The sequence below is a fragment of the Myodes glareolus genome, chromosome 3, assembly GCF_982192425.1.
Source record: "Myodes glareolus chromosome 3, mMyoGla1.1, whole genome shotgun sequence".
In the NCBI taxonomy this organism is placed as follows: domain Eukaryota; kingdom Metazoa; phylum Chordata; class Mammalia; order Rodentia; family Cricetidae; genus Myodes; species Myodes glareolus.
The window spans coordinates 36,515,963-36,533,843 of NC_142028.1; the positions used below are offsets into that span (position 1 = coordinate 36,515,963).

General features: G+C 45.3%; 1 protein-coding gene across 7 annotated transcripts in view; it reads right to left on the bottom strand.

The window, feature by feature from the left end:
• The window catches only part of Atg7 (autophagy related 7), a 222,967-nt gene that overhangs the window by 96,433 nt on the left and 108,653 nt on the right, over positions 1–17,881 (bottom strand). The gene's annotated exons all lie outside the window — the stretch shown is intronic.

A 17,881-nucleotide genomic window follows, 5' to 3' on the forward strand; every position in this document is an offset into this window, starting at 1 on the left:
TTTAAAACAGGGAGGTAGCTCGGCAGGCAAAGGTGGCTGTCACCATGCTTCATGACCAAGTTCAATCCTCAGGGAGGACCTGTAGGGTGGAAGGAAGGAAGAGACTCCCACAAGTTTTCCTCAGACACCATATGCACCCCATGACATGGATACAGCACACACAAGTACAAGTAAATAAATAAATGTGATAAAACTTTTTAAAAAGAAAATAAATACAGGTAAAGATGCTACCTGACAGGCAAAAAAAGTAAGACAGCTAGAGAGATGGCTGAGGGGTTAAGAGACTGACTGCTCTTCCAGGGGACCTGGGTTCAGCTCTCAACACCCACCATCAGTGGCTCAAAACTGTCTGTTCTCCAGCTTCAGGCAATCTGATGCCTATGCACTCATGAACAGACAGACATATGTCCAGGCAAACAGAGACACAGACACACAGACACATTCTCTGTCTTTTCAAACAGTCTTTAAGAAAGAGTATAGGAGGATGGAGTATTTATTCTCGCCTTTGTTTGAGAGAGCCACGTCATCGTCCATGTAGGTGTTAACTTCTCCCAAGAAAGTTTGGTGTGGCAGGCAGTGGTGGTGCACACCTTTAATCCCAGCATTCAGGAGGCAGAGGCAGGTGGATCTCTGTGAGTTCAAGGCCAGTCTGGTCTACAAGAGCCAGGACAGGCTCCAAAGCTACAGAAACCCTGTCTTGAACCCCCCGCCCCCCGACCAAAAAAAGTTTCATGCAAGTTAACTGAATGTTCCACAGGACTCAAACTACTGGACCCAAGATTCATTTGTTACAAAATAAATATAGAGGGAAGAGTCGAGGAAAAATGGCAAGTGATCAAGGGAATAGGCAGAACAAAATGGTTTGTTAAAAATCTGACATTCCAGCTAGCCAAAAATCATTTTAAAAACATAACTGTTAGAAATGGGAAAGTCACTGTCAGCAGGAACATCACAAATGAGGACAATCACCATAAGTGACCAGAGAAATCGAACCAAACTACAGTAAAATATGCCCTGAGTCCACCAAAAGGTTATAAAAATCAGGACACAGCAAGTGTTAGCAAGGAGGTGGGAAACTTAGGACTCACGCAAAGCATAAGATGAGACCCTCCCTTTAAGAAGTTTAGTGCTAGTGGCCCCTGCACCTCGCCTGGCCCTGGTGGTGTAGGTGTGGGAGAGCTGACCCCGAGGGCATGAAAGCAGGAGAACTGGTCTATTCCCTGCTCCTTGCAGTGTGAACTAGCTGGGGCAACACTGGAGAGCTCACCCTGGTGGTAAGGACCGGGAGAGCTGGCAGGCTGACCAACCTTGCAACTACCAAGGCCCAGAACAGGGCTATGCGTTGGCACAACCTAACATCCACCCCATCTATGAACTGCTGGAGGCATGTGAAGGGACCAGTCCTGCAGATTCAAAGTTGCAGGATCTCTACCACACAGGCCAACAACAGGATATCCCAGAGCAGTCCCAGTGAGGGCCCAGTAGCAGAGGTGTAGTAGAAACCAGGCAACTCAAAACAAACCAATGACTTTTTGCAATGAACACTTGCAAGCAAAGATGAATGGATAAAAGGGTTTACTGTGTGACTCACTGTGTCAAACTACAGCTTCCATGACAGGATTTTTCCTTTTCTTTTCTCTTAAATTTTATTTTATTTTGGGGGAGGGTTACAAAGGCAGAGGGTAGGTATGAAGAGATGAGGAGATGAATGGGATCAAGCTGCATCATGTGAAAGACAAAGAATAAATCAAAAGAGAGTAAAAAGAGAAGTTTAATACACATATGCCCTATGACCCATACCCTTAGGTACTTACACAAAGATGTGCATGCAGGAGCATAAGACACAAACAAAAGTGTTCATAGCAGCACTACTCACAGTAACCAAACTAGAAATCACTTAAGTAACTATTAACAGTAGATGAATAAATGAATTAACTATATTCAGGAATAGAATACTACATATCAACAATAGAAATTATAATTACATTCATCAAACACACTACAGAGAAGGAAGAATCTGAACGCACTGCACAATTATCTTTACACAAAGTTAAAAACAAAACCAGGTAAAATTAATCCAGGATATTATAATTTAAGAGAGAGGTGAACCAATGGAGAGACTGTGGCTAGAAGAGGGGTACTCCGTGCATTAATATCGGGTGCTGGGTACAAAAGCACATGTTGTGAGAATCCATCTGAGCAGTTAGGATGTGGACAGGACTCCCATAAGCATGCTAACTTCCACATGGAAGGAAGAAGAAGAAAGGCCAGTTGCCTTGACAAGAGAACAAGAACGCTTAGAGCAAAACGTGTGACTGTCACAGTCATGGATCAGTGATTACAGGAACTGTCCACTGAAGGGCAGGCAGTGAGCTGCAGGGTCTTTACATCCTAGGACCCAGAAGGGACGCGGAGAAGAGTGTGAAAAAGACAACAGACATCGGGCACATCCAGGTATCAGAGGATACGTGAACAGATACCTAAGAAGCAGTAACTTAAGAAATAGAAATTTAAAAAATTCTCCTTTTGGAAAAACATCAACACCACAATCAGCAATTTCACTTGTGAGGGTTTCTGTGCAGTTGCTTGCAGCACGAACCCAGATGTAAGGCTGTTCACTGAACCGCTGCAGCAGAAAACCGTGACAACAGGTATCTGAGGGGGGCCATGTGGCCATGTCATGCGCATTTACAAGCAGTCATATATCCTGTAACTCAGTAAAAAAAACCCACACAGCTCTGAATGGCTGGTAAAAATTGATTTCCAAGACAGCAATATATTAAACACACACACACACACACACCAATATCCAGACTGAGTACGTACACTGTGTTTAAAAGATGGAGGGAAATAGAAAAAGAAGGGAAAATGAGTTCAGACACACATACTCCTCCTACAGTTTCGGTGTTCTGCATATGAAAATATCCAGACCAGCTGAGTGCTGGTACGATGTTGCAGGCAGAAGTGTCCACACTGCGTCTTGTTGTTGGCCATATATCAAATTCAGGCACACTACGGGTACTGCATAAGGCTGCCCTACGGCCATGAGAAATACAGTGGCCCGAGTCATGGAGATCCTGCAGTTATTGCTCCGCAGCAGGTCCTAGATGAAGTAGATGTCAGGGTGGGTCAACCCCAGGCCTGGCTGTGGGCCTGGGTGGTAACTGAGCTGGTCAGTCTAAACTGCTCTGCTCAGGCGAGGTGTGGAGCCAGCTCCCCTACACCCACACCATCAGGGCCAGCTCTGCCCCGCCCATGGTGGAGGAGTTCCAGTGAGGATCCAGTGGTGATGGTGTACCAGAAACCAGAGACTCACTGTGATGACCATTAGCAAGTAAAGCTGACTGGACAAAAACGATACACTGCGTGACACACTCTGGCTCCCAATGCCACCAGGATGAATGAAGAGGTTTAGAGAGGCGGGAAAGATGGAGAAGCACAGAGGTTTTCTTTTCTTTTTTTGCTTTTTCTTCTCTTTTCCTTTTTGCTTACTTGTTTTGTTTTTATTTTAATTTTTGTTGTGGTACCAGGGCAGTGGGGAGGGAAGGATATGTGGGGTCAGGGGTGTGAGTGGAACTGGGGTGCATGATGTGAAATTCCCAAAGAGTGAATAAAGAAATTATGTTAATTTTTAAATTAAAAACAAACAAACAAACACAGGTGCACCAGGTGGCACTGGCACACGCCTTTAATCCCAGCACTCTGGAGGCAGAGGCAGGCGGATCTCTGAGTTTGAGGTCAGTCTGGTCTACAGAGCGAATTCCAGCATAGCCAGGTCTACAAAGAGAAACCATGTCTCGAAAAACCAAAATAAGTAAGCAACAACAACAACAACAACAACAACAACAAAATAAAAGGCCTTTAATAAAGATAGGATTCCCTTACCCTTAAGAGTGAGATTCCTCACCAATCAGAATGATGTCTCAGAAGAATGGACATGCAAATTACATGACAGACTTCCAAGTGGTAAGAAGGATCTTTTTAATGATGACTTATTTAGGGAGTGGATTTTTTGTTGTTGGATCTTAGTTGAACTCTAGGACTTTAAGCCCTTGTTTCTGCAGATGACTGTGTAGCCTATAAACCTGGGAGCAGAGGAGGGACAGCAAGGACAGAATGAAGGGCAGGCAGCCTGTACCTAGGGTGGACAGAAGTTTAATGCTAAGACTGGAAACTATGTGGGAAAATTTAATCCTCTTGGGGTACGTGGACTCACACACAGACATCCAGGGCTGTGAGCTAACCTGCTGTGAAAGGTATCAGGCATTTTTCCTCCTGGAAACAACTAATCTTCTTAGAGGATGGAATGTGTCTAAAACCATAGAAACAAAGAAGAAGAGGAAGGGAGGGAGGGAGGGAGGAGAAAAAATTACAGTTAAAATGTATCTAGCAGTAACCTGTCAATCTGTAGGTGAAAAGGCATGGCCCTTAGGCCAACAAGGGTTCCAGAACAGCAAGTCCCTCACATTCAGGGCAGTTACAAGTTCAGGTTCGGGATGGCTTTCCTAAATGAAGCAGTTGTGTGCCCCGCCCCTTCTGCTCACCTCTCCCCAGCTGCAGTAAAGGTGCTCAAGTGAAGGTCAGGACAACTACAGAGTCAGCTCTCAGCTATCATGAGGGCTGCGGATTGAACCCAGGGAGCCAGGCTTGGCAGCAAACACCTTCACTCTGTCCAGTGTTAGCTCTTGTCTAATGATGTGTGTCCTTTCTTCTTTCTTTCTGTCTGTCTGTCTGTCTCTCTCTCTTTCCTTTTTTCTTTCTTTCTTTCTTTTTTTTTTTTTTTTTTTTTTGGTTTTCGAGACAGGGTTTCTCTGTAGCTTTGGAGCCTGTCCTAGAACTAGCTCTTGTAGACCAGGCTGGCCTCAAACTCACAGAGATCTGCCTGCCTCTGCCTCCCACGTGCTGGGATTAAATGCATGCGCCACCACTGCCCTGCATGTTCCTTTCTTGATCTGAGTTTTGGCATAACCATTTTTGCACAGCTAGGTTGTTGTTATTTATGATATATACAACAACACATCTCTGGTCTAAGATGGCAGAATGTCTAAGAGACAACACCGGGAGAAGCACATCTCCAGCTGGGACTCTCACTCTCTGCTACATCAAATGGCACAGACTACAGCTAAGCACTGAAGCTCACCAGACTTCCAATTCTGGGCAACTCTGTAGAAGGCTTTCACAGGACTCTGATCCCCTGATAATATAATACAATAGTTTTTTCCTTGAAAAAATTTTTTTAATACATTATTTATTTGCTTAGTTAGCATGTGTGTATGCCAGGACACAGAAAACAACCTGTGGAAGTCAGTTTTCTCTTTCCACTATATGGGCCCAGGGACCGAGCTCTGGTCATCAGGCGTGGCAGCAAGCACCAATTTCCAACTGAGCCATTGTGCTGGCCCAATATAATAGTTTTCATCTCATGAGAAGCAAAATGGACTCACCAGTTTATCTATTTTTCTTTCTTCCTTTTCTTTCCTTCCCGTTCCTTTCATTCATTGCATGTGTGTGCCTGCATGAGTTTCTGTGCACCAGAGGAGGCAGATGCCCACAGAAGCCAGAGGACATTGCGTCCCCTGAAACTAGAGCTACAGGTGGTTGTGAGCATCCTGGTGTGGGTTCTGGGAACAAATCCGGGGACCTCTATAAGAGGTACACACTGTTAGCCACTAAGCCATCTCTCCAGCCCCTTGTCTAGTATTCTTAAATAAGGGCAGCACAAAACACATACCCTAGTTCAGAAACCAGCTTGTGTATTTCCATAGGGATGCCAATGTACAGTTTCTACAAACCTCTTGTTGACAGTGGTTTTTGTTTAGGCATTATCCTTCCTTGCATGATAATTCAAATTTATACATGAACACCTATTTCCATAATACTTAGTTGAGGTCACAGGTCAAAAAAATGTTTCCCACATGGAAGTCGCAGGCAGGCTAGACAGGACTTGTAAGAAAGCAGACAGCCTGAGGGAACTGGCACCAAGCAGGAAACCTGCATAGCAAGAAACAGAGAGGGAGCCTCAATAGGAGAACTTCCCGGAGGATGAAGTCTTCAGGCTTTTGTGAGTTTCACAGCCCAGAGCTCCACTAGGGTCTTAGAGTGAGTTTCAGAGGAAAAACCCCATTGCTTCCAGAAGCAGCAGAGGCTTCACTGTGAGATACACCGGCTACTCACTTAACACAGGCTACTCTCTCAACACAGGCAAGGCAGAGAGTAGAGCCGAACCTGTTGGGGGTTTGTCAGAGGCTAGCTGATGTGGCAAAGTGAAATACCCACCTGCCCTGCCCACAGGCCCATGTGGAGAGGGAATGAGACAGTCAAGTTCACAGTCATGAGGTCCAGAGACTAGAGCGGGTCCTTGTCTCCTCATCCTGTCTGCCCCTTTATCAGTAAGGCCCATTTATAGCATTTTCTTCGTGGGACATCATTTCTAGCTATGGAAATACAAGACTGACTAAAGGCAAAACCAGTTTGGACAGAGCAAACAGCTGAAACAGACATGGTAGCATGAGGGGATTAGCAGGCTGGAAGCTGAAGCAACTAGAGTCTGCACAAGGAGACTGTAGAAGGAAAGCAATATGAACACGGAAAACTCCTTTTATTTCAATTATGTGTATGTGTCTGTGTGGGTATGCGCACATGAGTTCAGGTGTCTATGGAGGTCACAAGAGGGCATCAGATCCCCCAGAGCGGGACTTAGAGGTGCTTGTGAGTCTCTGCCATGGGTGCTGGGTACACAGCTTAGGTCCCCTGGAGAGCAGTACATGCTCTTAACTGTTGAGCCGTCTCTTCAGCCCCACACCTGGCATTGTGGGTTACAGCAATTTTGAAGCCAGGTTGGCAGGCTTGCCTGGCTAGTGCTTTTATCCACTGAGCCGCTGCCCTGCCCTATTTTTTTGATTCTTAATTAGCTTAACAATCTGTTCGGAGTAACAGTGTAGTGATCGTGGATGACTACATCTGTTTATGTGTAACCGAGAGGAGTGGCAGCAGTGACATGACGACAGGAAGGAGGAATTAGGACACTGTGGTAGCATCCGGTGTCCTTCCTGCCTGACTGGTACAATGCTGTTTAGCAGCAGCCCTGCATTAGCGGTAAGGTATATTAAGCTCTAGGGGACTGTAGTGGTTTCAATGAGAATGACGCCCACAGGCTCATGTGCTTGAATAGTAGGTTCCCAGTTAGTGGAGCTGTTTGGGCAGAATTAGGAGGTATGGCCTTGCTGGAGTAGGTGTATGTGGTCTTACTGGAGAAGACCAGCAAGTGTGTCATTGGGATGGCTCTAGGGTTTCAAAAGCCCACGCCAGGAACAGGCTTGTTCTCCTTACTTGCAACTTGCTGATCAGATGGGAGCTCTTAGCTACTTCTCCATCACCATGCCTTCCAGTCTGCCTGCCTGTCACCATGCTCCCTGATCTTGACATCCTTTCCTCAATTACCAGGACCTAAGGAAACACTTTTTCCCCTAAACTGAACCTTGTCCTCTGCCAACATCTTGCCAGGTCCAAGAGACACCGGTTCCACATAGCCTGGACAGCAGTAAAACAACCAACAACCCCAGGACATGGCCAGCACCCCAGCTTTCCCAGGTCCTCCAAAGATTTCAATGCCCACAAATCAGCGGGAAGCAGTCTTGAGAACTCAGTGCCCATATCTGTCCCACCTGCTCTCCCCTTTAATTTCCTCACCTTTTTAAAATAAGTAAAAGGTGGGAATGTTAGGATTCAGGCATTATGCTGGCCTGCCCCCGTCACCCGGGATGCACTCAGGCAATACCCTCGCCAGCCCAGGGTCCTATGGCTGCTACATCACTATGCAGTCTGTGCTTCACTACCTAATCTGTGTGCATGTGCTATGCCCCCCTTAAGAGACAAGCTCCACTCATTCCTGCTCTCTTTCCCACCACTCCTCTGAAGAGTCAGGCAGGTCTTTGTGCCTCCTCTCTCCCCTCCCCCTTTCTCTCTCTCTCTCTCTCTCTCTCTCCCCCTGCCTGTCTTTGTTTCTCTCTCTCTTCTCTTTCACTGTTCCTGCCCCCCCCCCCCCCCGGAGGCCAGTCTCTCCTCTTTCTCCCCACCCCTTTTCCATTCTCTTTTTCTTAATAAAACTCCCCATGTAAGCTCTGTCTGCCTGGCCTGTTTGTCCTTTACCTTACCCACAGTGGATTGGACCCACCCACCAATATCCAATCCAGTGCCTTATCATAACAAAAGGGTCTCACGATTGGGAAGGTTGAGAACCACTGACTTAAAGGAAATAAAAATTCTGGCCCGACTTCTTTCTACTAAAAAAAAAAAAAAGAGTTAATAATTAAGATGTTCTTCTTCTGCAAGGCAGCAGGCCCACAACTGTCAAATATTTAAAATAAATCACACTAGCCAGGTGTGGTGTCATGTGCCTGTAATCCCAGAATTTGGGAGGCAGAAGGAGGATTATTTCATGCTTGAAGCCAGCCTGGTCTTAGAGAGTTCCAGACTAGCAATGGCTACACAGTGAGGCCCATTTCAATAAATAAATAAATAAAGCCAATTCTAAGGCTGGTTTAACACCAAGTATTTAATGTACGCTGTTGCAACAACAGGCTAAAAAAGAAAAGTACACGATCATATCAGTAGGTATGTAAAATATTTGGCAAAATTAAAAACCCATTTGTGACAAAAACTAAATGAGAAACAGAATTTCTTCAATTTAATATAGAATTTCTACCAACAATCTACCAGTGTTCCTCCCCATTCCCTCCCTGCCTCTCTCTGTTCCTTCCATTTAAACAGATACTACTTGGCTTCATGCCCAGGCTAACTTGGAAGTCATGATGCTCCTGCCTCAGTCTTCTCAGTTCTGGTATTACAGGTGTGTACAACTCTGCCAGAGTCTCAGGTAGAGCTGATGAGAGAGAAGAAAGAGCTAACTAATGGGCAGGCAGACAGCTGTGCCTGATTGCTGGTTTTCCCTACGTGATCTACAGAACTGATAGAATCCCAACCAAAACCCCAGCAGTTTATTCTTGCAGGTGGCAATGCTAAGAGTCTCAGGTCTTCACAGGGAAGCAGAAGGAGCCAGAAGAGCCAATTGCTTGGAAGGAGAAGAACCACGTCGGGGGACTGGCATACCCCCAAGATAGAGCTACAGTCCTAGAGACAGTAGGGGTGTCCAAAGAATAGACAAACGGACCAGTGGGACAGACCAGAGGGCTCAGAAACAGCCACAAAAACGTATTCATGTTTGTAAAGAGGGAAAGGCAATACGGTGAAACAGTTCTTTCAACAAATGACACTGGGACAGCTGGACATGTGGACACAGCCCCTCCTTTGGCACACCATCAAGTCAAACTGAGTCACAGGCTGGGGAGTAGTATGCAAACCTAATGACCTCGCAGAGGTAATGTGGAAAAATCCAGCATGGGCACCAAAGGTAAGGTCTGTGAGAGGAGGAACTAAAGAGCTCAGTTTGTTAAAGTTAAAATTCTCAGCTCTAAGAGAGAATAGATATCATCAAGAGAATGAGAAAACATGCCACTGACTGGGAGGAAAATGTCAAAGACATCTGAGAAAGGACTGCTCTCCAACAAAAATAAATAAGAATGCTTCAAACCCACATGTAAGATTACAAGTCATACAGTCTGGAAATGGGCCAAAGACCTTAACACACACCTAACCGAAGAAGATACAACGTAAGTAAGCAAGTATATGACAGAGTCTTCACGCTATCTGTCACCAGAGGAATGCAAACTACAACAGTAGTGGGCCACTGCTACATACCTATCAGGCCAAATCTAGAACACTACAAATGCTGGGGAGGATTTGGAGTGGCAGAAATGTCACTCACTGCTGGCAGAGATCCAAGGCCTTTGGAGGAGATTGGTGGTTTCTTATATAACTAAGGCTATTCAAAACAAACAAACAAACAAACAAACAAACAGAATCTCAAACCAAAACTAAGGTTACTCTTCCACCTGACGCAGCAGAAACATCCACACTGAAGTTTGCACACAGACGTGAAGAGAAACTATCCGTTACCATGCACACTGTTCTTCACGAGAGAATGGCACACAAAGAGTGGGGCAAACAACCGTGCATCCAGATGTGGAATAATACTAGATATTAAAAGAAAATGAGGCACCAAGCTCTCAAGATTCACAGAGCAGATATAAAACAAGGGGTATGTGTTATGACCATACTGCAATGTTCTAGAAAAGGCAGAACTATGGAGCCTAAAAAAGATCGCTGGGGGAGGGCATTGTGAAGTGGATGTGTTCAACTATATTTACTATGTACAAATAGACTACACTATGTGCAAAAGTTAAAAGAAGATATTTGAAAAGGTCAGGGCAGTGGTGGTGCTGCTTGGCATTGTACCTTCATATATTATATATTTGCCCAAACACATAAAATGTCTAACTAAGAGTGACCTTGATGTAAACTAGGGACTTTAAATGAAAATTAGCGATATGGGGTCATCGACTGTGGTTATCACACTGTGGAGAGTGGGCTGCAATAATGGGAGGCTGTAGTCATGTGAGCTTAAACGGGATAGCTCTGGATTCTCCTCTTAATTTGGCTTTAGAAAAAAAGTCTCACAGACAATTGAGGAGGAACCTGCCAAGTGCCCCAGGCACAGTGATAGAAGGCTATGGCTGGACACACCAGGGCCTGCTGTCACATTCTAAGAGAATGCATGTTCCTTTTGGAACAGTCACCAGCTGGTTCTGTCTGCAGAGGCCTTACTCCACAGCAAGGCAAGCCGGAAGTATCTTAGGACTTCTGCAGACAGAGTCACTGCACAGGGGAGCTCTCCATTCTGAAGCTGGGGGCATTGCCAGTAGGACAAGGACATCTCTCATTTACTTCCTCCTGCTGTTCTGAAGTTTCTCTCATAACGCTGAAATTACTTTATTAGGATAGTAACAAACAAACCCTGATTTCAGTAAGTGGGGGTGAAGGTGCTTGCCTAGCATTGTAGCATGAGGGCCAGCTTGTTGGGGTTTCTGTCCCGCCTGGTACCCCACAACCAGCAACTCCCAAGGAAAATCACACACAGGACTCCATTAGATTATAAACTGATTGGCCCATTAGGTCAGGCTACTTATTAGCTCTTATAACTTATGTTACCCTATTATCCTTATCTATGTTAGCCACATGGCTTGGTACCTTTTTCAGTTGTCAGCTTACATGTTGCTGCTTCGGTGGTCTGCGCAGGAGTGGCGGAGGGAGTTTCCTCCTCCCTAGCCTTATCCTATTCTCATTGCCCCGCCTCTACTTCCTGTCTGGTTGACCCACCTATACTTCCTGCCTGGCCAATCAACGTTTTATTAAAATACATGATTGACAGAATACAAACAATTCTCCCACACCACAGCATGAGGTTCTCCAGAACGACCAAACCTATAACAAACACCTGACCTCAGCAGCTGGCACAAGACTCCACCCGCCGCCATTCTCCCAGGCTGATCACCTCGGGAAAGTTCTAGGTCTTTGTCTTCGCACTTGTTCCTGACCCAGAGGATCTGCTTTCCACCCGACCAGATCAGTTCACTTTCTTCCACTGAAGCTCAGCTCAAGTATCAACTCCTGCATGAAGCCTGTGCTCGTTACTTCTAGCCCTGTGTCTCTCCCTCCCTTGGCATTCGGGTAACAGCCCTCACCATGCACTGACTGGTCAGATGGATCTGTAGGAAGTGCTCTGCCTCATGACATTTGGCATTTCCAAGTATCAACCCAATGGCGGCAACTTTGTTCTGTCTCCATTTGAAACGGGTAACAGGTGAGAAAGCACTGGAACGGATGAACACGGCTATCATCCCGGTTTAGGCTGTCTGTGTGTTCTGTTGCACACGGGCAATACTAACTCATGAAGCCAGACCTAGAAAATAGAACGGATCCGAGTTCAAGGTACACAGGGAATGTTCCAAATCAGAGCACTCCCGGGCCACTGCCAGCAAGTTAAGAATGCAGCCCAGGTGAAGCTCAAGTCACTGTAGAGTGGTCATTTCTCTCCAGTCCACATGAAAATCGGGCAACAGGGCCAACTAGAGGACTTAAGAAGTTTCACATCCAAAACTCAGTTGCCTTTAAAACTCAAGATGACTGGCCATGGAAGAGATGTCCGGACGTTAATGTTTGAATGAACCGCTGGTGCATCATACAGCTGTACCAAAGAGAAACAAATAGCCATTCTGCTAGGATCACGCAAAAAAGCAAAACTTCTATGGAAGTCAATTGAGAAGGAAAGATGTCCAGTGTGGGGAGTTGGTGTGCACCTGGGAGTGACCCTAAGACACAGGAAAAAATACAAGAAACATTTCCCATCCTACAGCTATCCTGAGCCTGTTTTCTCTTACTAAAACAGGGATTTCGGGCAGAGACTGAGCAAGAATGAATCCCAGCAGGAGAGCTAGGCATTGTTCCCAAAACATAGGACTGTCCCCAATTTAGGTTTACAGAAACAGAAAATACATGACGGTGACATAGAAAGTATCCCCCAAAACAGCAGAGCGAAAGCCCTGAGAATATCCTTAGTCATTAGTACAAAGGGCAGTGACAGATCTGGGGACTGTTTAGTCAAGAAAAACAGAGACCTGGAAAAAAAGCAATGCATTTTTCTTGTTGGCTTTATTTATTTGTTTGTTTGTTTGTTTGTTTGTTTATTTATTTTTAACTTTCCCTGTTGCCAATCCTTGCCCACCTTAAATTCCATAGAACCCTTGAAAACCAATGACATTCATACATGAAGAACGCTGGTAGGAGGAGGCAGCTCGGGGCAAGAGCTAACTTCGGAGCCCACTCTCAGATAGCTATCATCTCCAGAACTCCTGGAAGATCCTGCTCTGAAGTGGTCCCTATCTGACCTGACTCAGAACTGAGCTACTGTAAAAGCCTTTCCTGGGGCCAGCGCCTACACACTAGTTCGTTTAAAACCATCAGCTCTTGGGGTGGTAGGCAGGTCAGCAGTCTGAGCACAAAGGAGCCCATCAAATGTCCCAGACAGCTCTGATGAGCGCAGTGTATTCTTGGCAGTGCAAAAGAACATGCATGGGCATCGTGCTAGGTGCATGCCCCAAACCATCTGTGAGCTCAGCAGAGGTCTGAGAAGGCCTGAGTGCTTGGTGTGGCTGACCTGAGCATCATGCCAGCAGGGGATAAAAGGCAGGGCAGGATTATTAATTGCCTGCCTGCTCATGGAGGCATGTCCCAGCATGCAAAGAGCCCCTTGGCAGGGCCTGAAAGGGTCATTTAAGGAAATCTCTGTTTACCCATGACCACAAAACTAACTGAGCAGAAACTCCAGTGCCACACAGGATGAGATTGCAACCTAACAAAATCCAAGACAAATAGTTTAAAAAAAAAGGCACTGAAATAGCAATAGCAAACACTGAAAGAATAAGTCACAGAGCAGAGAATCTGCTGGTGTGAGTGGCTACACTATTACTCAAGGGCCCAGTTCTCTAAGGAGGTAGTAGTGTGAGTATGTATGATCAAAATACATCATCTATGTGCATGGAAATGTCATAGCAAGTCCATCACTATGAAACACAGGAAGCCTGACAGTTATTCAAGAGAAGGGGTTGCCATTTTATAACCGTTTCTTCTTTAACACACACTTGTTTATTTTATGTTTGAGTTTGCCTACGTGAGTTGACATGCACCAAGAAAGAGGGTCCCCTGCAAGAGCAGTAAGTGCTATCAAGAACTGAGACATTGGTCTCGCTTCAACAACCATTTCTTAATAACTGACCAGAATCTCACAAGCACAACCTAGTCCTGTCAAAGGAACTGCCAGTGACCTCATCACCAGGCTTACCTCTTAATATGGCCACTTTGAGGATCAAGTGCTCTACACATGGACCCCCAGGGAACAGTCTCAGACTGTATTCAAACTGTAGCATGCTCTTAGATGAAATTATAAGAAACCCCCAGATCCCGGATTTGACAAGTTTCTTAGTTCAACAGACAACACAGGCAACTGTAGAAAAACAGATGCATTTTTACTTCATCAAACCTTAAAGCCCTTGTTTCTAAAGACGACAGGAGGGTGCAAGGAAGTCGGAGAACAGAAAACATCAGCATACTGTATATGATGCTTGGTACCCAGAACTCACCAATCATCCTTACAACCCTTCAGTACAAAACACAAACACACTGACATATGGGCAAAGGACTGAGCTACGGGAATAAAAGTGGTTACAGAAAGATATCGACATCATGGGTTACTAGGGAGGAGCACTTTAAAACCTCAGGAAGATGGACATGACCTTGCACCTACAGGACACTACTCCACACCTATAGGTGACGATAAGAAAATTAAAAGGGAAGACTAGAATGAAATAGTGTCTTCCAGACATGACAGGCCTTGCAGCACCTGTCTTTGCTTGCACAAATCACACTAGTTAACATTCTGAGCATAGTGGGAGGGGGCTCAGGAACTGAGGACTTATAGACAACAGTCATGGCTTTTGGGAGAGGGCATCAGTGTGTTTTAAGGGTGTAGCCTCTGACAAGTCAACGATGTTCCTGAAGATGACCTCATACCTAGAAATATATGGGCAATTCAAATTAGACTCAATGGATTATTAAAAAAAAAAGACACAAAGTTGCAGGTAGATTTGGGAGGAGTTGGGGAGAATATTGGGGATAAATATGATTAAAAATACTATGTATGAAATTCTCAAAGAATAAAAATATATTGAAACCAGACATCAGTGGTGGTGGTAGGATGAGAACTGGAACCTTCCCCCACTGCTAATGAGGGGCAAAGTGGCACAGCCATCAGCTGCCAACAATTAGCTCCTATGTATATACTCGAGGGAAGTGGAAATCTGTGTTCACACGAACATTCCCAGAAACCCAAGGTGGACACAATCCCTGTGCCCATCCACTGGCGAGAAGGAAAGCAAGGGTACTTGATCTGGCCAATGGGGCATCATTCAACCCTGAAGGGAGGACGGCACTATGGTGTGAACAAGCCTGGAAAATATCGTGTTGAGTCTAAGCAGCCATTCACAAAGGACACATTTACATGAACTGCCCAAACCAGGAAAATCTGGAGGGATTGGAATTAGACAAATGTTTGGCAGTGTCAGGGAGACAATGGGTTGGGAGGGATTATTGATGGGAACAGGGCTTGCAGGAGACGGATAAAATCAACATGATGGCTGTACAACCTTCAGATTATACTGAGAAAAAGGCAACTGAACTTTTCCTTTAAAAGGAAAAACTTATCATAGTATGTGATGTCCATCCTAGTTAAACACATGTCCAGACCAGACCCAGTCAACGTCAGGATGAGGACCAATGGAAAAGCTGAAACAGCACCTGGGGCATGAAGGTGCCAATTCATGTGGGGACTCCCAGGAAAGTCTTCTTCACAATATGTCATTTCTCATCAGCCACTTACCAAGGCCATTTTCCGTCAGAATTGTTCAACCGTGTGTCATTTCTTGTCAGCTAAGTCAGTCTCCAGCCATTTTATGCTAGACTTGCTCAATTATGTGTCACTTCCCTTCAGCTAAGTAAGGACTGACTTGAGTTGATCTCCGTAAAGACCAAGCGTGCATCTAAAGATAGTCTGCAGAGAGGCAGACTATGGCAGGGAAGACAGAGGGAGAGAGCCTGCACAGTCTCCAAGCACAGGGGCGTGGGAGAGAACCAGGAAACCTGTGTGATCCCTTGGGAAAGCTAATGGGGAAAGGATGGAGGGAGGGAAAGGAGGTGAGGCAGGAGAGGACGGGGAAGGAGGGATAGTGGGAAAGGGGGAAGGAAGGGACAGAAGAGAAGTTAAAGAAATGCTCACCTACCACCAGAACCTTCCCTGCTTCTTCTGTGAGGTCTTTAAATTCATCAGAGAGTAAACTATGGCATCCTTGTGGAGCTGGACTTTATACGGTGGGCTGGCTAACGACCAGGTATCATGACAATCAGAACACTGACTGGTGATGCTCTGACCAGCCCTACTCTCCTTGAGTTTACTACTAGAGACTATCAGTCCAGGGAGGGGTATTCCAACAAGGACCGGAGGCAACACAGAGGAAACTGGAAAAAGCACGTAGCTGCCCTAGGACCCCCACAGCTGAGATAGAGAGAGCAGTCAGTGTGAACAGCAGCATCTGAGACCCCGCTGGAGCTTGCTGCTTCTTCCAGAAAACCAGGGTTTGGGATCATAAGCACCACTATTCCTCATGGAGGGGTGAGTGTCCACGGACATGTTCACACTGCACACTCAGCTGTTTCTGCCTGTGATGGTCAGGCGTTGGCCCCAGCTCCACATGGTGAGATGGTAGGGTTGGTTTTGCTGCTGTTGTTGTTTTTTTTTTTTTTGGTTTTGTTGTTTTTATTGTTGTTGAGACATTAGTTTTTCTTTCTTTGCCACTGGCACCCTCATTAGTTTCTATAGCCAACTTAGGGAGAAAGGAACCAAAGGCGCTTTCCTACCTGAGACTTAACTACATTTAAAAGAAAGAATCCAGTTATGAAACACAACCAATTCATAGGGAAAAATCCTAATAGTGAGTTTACAGTTCGTATTTTTTAGTTTATTTTAAATCTCTCTCTCTCTCTCTCTCTTTCTCTCTTTGTGTGTGTGTGTGTGTGTGTGTGTGTGTGTGTGTGTGTGTGTACATGTATTACCCACGCGCAGAAGCCACTGGAAGTCAGAAGAAGACATGAGCTCTTCTGGAGAGTTAAAGATGGTTACTTGTAGCCATATGGGTCCTAGGAATCAAGCCTGGGACCTCTGCAAGAACAGTAAGTTCTCTTAACCCACTGGTTCATCATACCACTTTCTAAAGCTATGTTGATGATTATACATCAGTAGTTATTAAAAATTCTCACTTGCAATAATAAATAGTTAAATCTTATGCTTCAAGAAAGTTCTTAAAGCAAAACACTCCAAAACTTTGGATTGGTTCCAAGCCCAAAGTTTTTTTGTTTTTTTAAGTTAGGTGTGATGGTTTATGCTTGTAATCCAAAACTAGGGAGGTAGACAGTTGGATCCTTGAGGTTTACTGGTCAACCAGACAGCCTATTGGGCAAGTTCCAGACTAATAGCAGACAATAGTAGTTTGAATGAGAAATACCCCCATAGGATCTGGCATTTGAACCTTGGTCCCCAGCTGGTGGTGCCATTTGGGGAGGTCTGGGGAGTATGACGTTACTAGAGGAAGTATGTCATTGGGTGTGGACTTTGAGATGTAACATCCTGTGCCATTTCAGGTGCTGTCTCTGCTTTGAGGTTGAAGATGTGAGCTCTCAGCATCCTGCTCCAGTTGTCATGCCTGCCTGTGACCTTTGTCCCACTGTTATAAACTCTAACACCCTGGAACTGTAAGATAAACTCTTTCTTCCATAAGTTGTCTTGGTCATGGTGTTTTATCACAGCAATAGAAAAGTGTCTAATGCAAGGTAGATGGTACCTAAGAAACAATACCTGGGCTTGTCCTCTAGCCTACACACACATACATACGTACTCACACATTCACACATACACACACACACACACACACACGCACGTGCGCGCACACACACATACAGACATGCATATGTATGTGCACACATAAACTCACAGTCACACACAGCACAAATATCAATAATGTCAACATTTCTATAATTTTGTTTGCTTTATCTCTGTTATTACCTGGTATAGTACCCCCACTACCTGTTCTCTCTAGAGAGAAAAGGGCACCTGGAGGTTCCGTGTAGTGTCAGCTGGAAGCACGCAGGCTGCCCGGACGCCTCAAGCAGACCTCAACATTCACTATCACTTCATTTCTGTGCTAAATGGCATAACCCCCAGGATCCGCACAATTCACATAGAATCAGCATCCTTGCATTCAGTAAGGACCACACATGACAAAAGATAACAGGTGTGCTGGACTCCTGAAAGCAAGCTGAA